This window comes from Chamaea fasciata, unplaced genomic scaffold, assembly GCF_029207755.1.
Source record: "Chamaea fasciata isolate MVZ Bird 193981 ecotype frontalis unplaced genomic scaffold, bChaFas1.0.hap1 SCAF_75, whole genome shotgun sequence".
NCBI classification, from domain to species: Eukaryota; Metazoa; Chordata; class Aves; order Passeriformes; family Sylviidae; genus Chamaea; species Chamaea fasciata.
In genome coordinates, this window is record NW_027094160.1 from 340,001 (window position 1) to 345,000 (window position 5,000).

Sequence of the window (5,000 nt, forward strand, 5' to 3'; positions counted from 1 at the left end):
AGGGTGCCTGCGCACCCGCCTGCCTGCCTGCCTGCCTTCCTGCCTGCCTCTGTGTGTGTGTGTGTGTGTGTGTGGGCGTGTGGGCGTGAGGGGGTGTGTGCGTGTGGCAGCACGAGAGGGCGGCATCGGGGCGTGAGCGTGGGGGAAAGGGGGGCGGGGGGAGGGGCCGTGTGTGTCACCGTGTCCATCTCCGCGAACGCGGGCTTCGTGCCGGCGCCTTCGTGCCGGCCCCGGGCGCCTCGGCCTCGAGCCCCCACGGCCCCCTGGACCCGCGCCGAGGGCCGAAGACCTCTGCGGACCGTGAAAGAACCGGCCGGAAAGCGGCCGCCCGCTTGCCCGCCGCCCCGCCACGGCCTCGGTCGGGGGGGAGGGAGCGTGGAGGGGGGGCGGGGTTCGGGGCCGGGGGCGGGGCGGGGCGGGGCGGGGCGCGGACTGGGGCGGGACGAGGCGGGGCGGGGTGCCGGCGGCGTGGTGCCAGGTTCGGCCCGCACGTCCCTGCTGCCCCTTCCCAGCTGTTTCCCCATAGGTTGTGGTGGGGGGGCGGGGCCGCGTAGAATCCCGGGGGGGGGGCGGGCGGGCCACGACCTTTTGGCGGCACGGCGTGTCAGTGGGCCGAGGGCCAGGCGGGGCGCAGCCGGCCGGGAGGGCTCTGGGCGGGAAAGGAAATGAATTCCAGTTTGCCGAGAGTATTGTTCCCCAGAAAAGCTTCTTGTCCCGAGCCAGAGGGAGAGCCGTTCTTCCAGCACATGTAAAAAATGAGAAAATAATAAAAAAGAAAGGGGGGAGGGGGGAGAGAGGAGTCGGTCGAAAATAGGTGTTGGTCGCGAGAGAGAGCGGCCTCGTCGGGAGGCCAGGTCTAGCCCGCTCGGGGGCCAGGCGCGGCCGCCGGCCGCCGCCGGAGAGCCCGGCGGGGCGCCGCGGCGGCGACGCGGAGAACAGGTCTAGCCCCGCTCCCGGGGCGGCCCCGGGACGCCGTCTCTACCCGGCTCCGGGGCGGAGAGGCCGGCGGCGGAGAGGTCGCGGCGCCGCGGCGGCGACGCGGAGAACAGGTCTAGCCCCGCTCCCGGGGCGGCCCCGGCCGGCCGGGCCTACCCGGCTCCGGGGCGGTGAGGCCGGCGGCGGGGAGGCCGGCGGGGCGGCCACGGTGGCGACGCGGAGAACAGGTCTAGCCCCGCTCCCGGGGCGGCCCCGGCCGGCCGGGCCTACCCGGCTCCGGGGCGGAGAGGCCGGCGGCGGAGAGGCGGCGGCGGCGGCAGCGGCGGCGGGCGGCGACGCGGAGAACAGGTCTAGCCCCGCTCCCGGAGCGGCCACGGCCGGCCGGGCCTACCCGGCTCCGGGGCGGAGAGGCCGGCGGCGGAGAGCCGGCGGCGGGCGGCGGCGACGCGGAGAACAGGTCTAGCCCCGCTCCCGGGGCGGCCCCGGCCGGCCGGGCCTACCCGGCTCCGGGGCGGAGAGGCCGGCGGCGGAGAGGTGGCGGCGGCGGCGCCGCAGCGACGCGGAGAACAGGTCTAGCCCCGCTCCCGGGGCGGCCCCGGCAGGCCAGGCCGAGCCGGCTCCGGGGCGGAGAGGCCGGCGGCGGAGAGGTGGCGGCGGCGGCGGCGGGCGGCGACGCGGAGAACAGGTCTAGCCCCGCTCCCGGGGCGGCCCCGGCCGGCCGGGCCTACCCGGCTCCGGGGCGGTGAGGCCGGCGGCGGAGAGCCGGCGGCGGGCGGCGGCGACGCGGAGAACAGGTCTAGCCCCGCTCCCGGGGCGGCCCCGGCCGGCCGGGCCTACCCGGCTCCGGGGCGGAGAGGCCGGCGGCGGAGAGGTGGCGGCGGCGGCGCCGCGGCGACGCGGAGAACAGGTCTAGCCCCGCTCCCGGGGCGGCCCCGGCCGGCCGGGCCTACCCGGCTCCGGGGCGGAGAGGCCGGCGGCGGAGAGGTGGCGGCGGCGGCGCCGCGGCGACGCGGAGAACAGGTCTAGCCCCGCTCCCGGGGCGGCCCCGGCAGGCCGGGCCGAGCCGGCTCCGGGGCGGAGAGGCCGGCGGCGGAGAGCCGGCGGCGGGCGGCTGCGACGCGGAGAACAGGTCTAGCCCCGCTCCCGGGGCGGCCCCGGCCGGCCGGGCCTACCCGGCTCCGGGGCGGAGAGGCCGGCGGCGGAGAGGCGGCGGCGGCGGCGGGCGGCGACGCGGGGAACAGGTCTACCCCGCTCCGGGGGTGGCCACGGCAGGCCTGGCCGAGCCGGCCCCGGGGCGGAGAGGCCGGCGGCAGCGGGCGGCGACGCGGAGAACAGGTCTACCCCGCTTCGGGGGCGGCCCCGGCAGGCCTGGCCGAGCCGGCTCCGGGGCGGAGAGGCCGGCGGCAGCGGGCGGCGACGCGGAGAACAGGTCTACCCCGCTTCGGGGGTGGCCCCGGCAGGCCAGGCCGAGCCGGCCCCGGGGCGGGGAGGCCGGCGGCAGCGGGCGGCGACGCGGAGAACAGGTCTACCCCGCTTCGGGGGCGGTCCCGGAAGGCCAGGCCGAGCCGGCTCCGGGGTGGAGAGGCCGGCGGCGGAGAGGTGGCGGCGGCGGCGGCGGGCGGCGACGCGGAGAACAGGTCTAGCCCCGCTTCCGGGGCGGCCCCGGCCGGCCAGGTCTTACCCGGCTCCGGGGCGGGGAGGCCGCCGGCGGAGAGGCCGGCGGGGCGGCCGCGGCGGCGGGCGGCGACGCGGCGACCAGGTCTTCCCCGCTTCGGCTGGACTTTGGCGGATTTCCGCGGGGGGGCCGGGTAGACCTGCTTTCCGCAGCGCGGCTGGAAGTCCACCAAGGGGTCGCTGTTCTCGCCATCCTCCGGTTACGTCTAGGTCGGCGGCGGCGCACGCCGGCGCCGCGCCCCGGTGGCGTCGACTCGACGTCTTGGAGGCGCTCGGGGCCTCGGACCCGTCTGTCCGTCTACTGGGAGCGGGTGTGACGGGCCGCATCCCCGCAGGCTGGTGCAGTGCCTGTGTCCGAGGCGGACGCGAGAGCGGCGGCCGCGCGTGCGGTCGCCGGCGCGAAGGGAAGGAAAAAGAGTGCGCCGCCTGACGCGGGACGAGTCGCGTGGCTCTGTCCCGGTCCCCCCGTCTTGCCCATCGAGAATGGGTACAGAACCGTGTGAGGTACAGAGAGACAAGGGTTGAGAGAGAGAGACAGAGCCCGAGAGGAGGAGAGAAAAGGGCCGCGAGCCGTGTTCCTCTTCGGTCCGGTTGTTGACTTCAGGGGTGGGGCGAGGGCCCTCCCCAAAGTGTGTATTCCCTCCGGGGATGGTGGCGGGCGAGGCGGCGGCGCCTCGTCCCTTTTGCTGCCCGGCCTTAAGCCGGCGCCCCGCCCTGCCCGCGGGTGCGTTCTTTTCCGGCCGGCCGTGCTCTTTGCGGTCGGCTGCCGACGGCTCGACGAAGGGTGCGTGACACCGGGGCTCGGCGGTGTCGAGGCCGCCGGGGCCTTTTCTCCCCCGGCCTTTCCCGAGAGCCCCGAGGACGGGCCCGGCTTGCCGAGGTGGCGCCGCCTCGTTCCTCGCGCCTCCCGACTTGTTTTGCCCAGCGTGTGTCGTCCGTGTCGGAAGTGCCGCGGGGACGTGCCGTGGGGCGCGCGGCCTTGCCTCGTCCTGCCCGGTTGCTCCAGGGGCTCGGTGACGGGAGTCGGCCGACGAGTGGCGAGGGGTGCGCGGGGTGGCGGCACCCCGCTCTCCCTCCCTCCCGGAGCCGTGCGTTGTTCGAGACCCCCTTCCTCGGCCTTAAGCCGGGGAGCCCGCGGAGCGGGCCGAGTTTTTCTGCGTGGCTGGCGGCCGGCCGCGGTGGCCGGGCCGCCTCGGCCCTGCGGACCCCGAACCCGACAGAGTGCCCCGAGATACGTCGCGGGCGGGGCGGCGGCGCCCCGCCCTCCCGTCGGGTGGTGACCGGCGCGATCGAGCCGCTAGGCCCGGGCGGCCCGTGGTGTCGGGCCTGCCCCGGCTGCCGTGGCTGCCGGCTCGGGGGCTGGGTTTTGCACGCGGGGTCCGCTTTTTAGGCCTGCGGGCGGAGTGGGGGCCGCCCGCCCGGCTTTTTTTTTTTTTTCTTTCCGTTGTTTTTCTCTCGCGGCCTTAAGCCGCGGCACCGAGAAGCGTGCGCGACGAAGGGTCGTGGGCCGTGCAGGCGAAGGGAAGAGAAAGCGAGAAAATGCGGTGGCGGAGGTGTGGAGGAAAGAGAAACGAGAGAGAGCGAGGAGTAAGAGGCGCGGGCCTCGTTTGCCACCCTCTGCCCGGGCCCGCGACCCCCGTGGCTTAGCACGGGTCGCGTTGACGCGCTGCTGTGGGTGCTTTTTGGTTGTTGTCTTTTTTTTTTTTTTTGTTTTTCCGCCGTCCCCCGGCTTTTCCGGAGGGCAAGCCGATCGCTGCGAGGCGGGCGAAAGCCGGTGGCCCGCGGCGTGGTCGGTGGCGCTTTCTCGCACGCTCGGACGGCGCCCCGTGCCGCCTCGGTCTCGTTGCGCAGCCGCTGTCGGGCGGGCGGGTGGCGGCACCCCCCGCGCTCCTCCTCTGCTGCGGCCGGGTTGCCGTGTCTGTTGTCCCAGGAAGCGTGGCCGTGGGGCCCGGCGGCCGCTTCTGCGGCCGCCTTCCGTCTGATCGATGAGGCTTTTCGGGTGGCGTCGGAGAGGGCCCCCGGCGGCCCGGCTCTTCCGGGGCTCCCCGTCACGGGGACTCAAGCCACGGCGGTGTCCGGGTGCTCGGGCAGGGCGGTCTCCTTTCCAATTCGCTTCCCGTCGCAGGCGAGGTGTCGCCCCTCCCGCCGCCGGAGGGGCGTCTTTACCGTCCCGGGCTGTGTGAACGCCGCGTGGCCCCGCGAGCCCTCAGGTGCCCGTTCGAAACCACGCGAGGTGCCGGTGCCGGCCCCGGCCCGGGTTTAGCGCCCCCCGTGGGTGCCGGCCGCGAGCGGCGCCGGGCGGCGGTGCGGCCGGAGCTGAGCCGAGCCCAGTTTCCCGGAGAAAAGCGAGCGCCGAGAGAGAGAGGGGCCGGAACTGGACCTATGGGGGC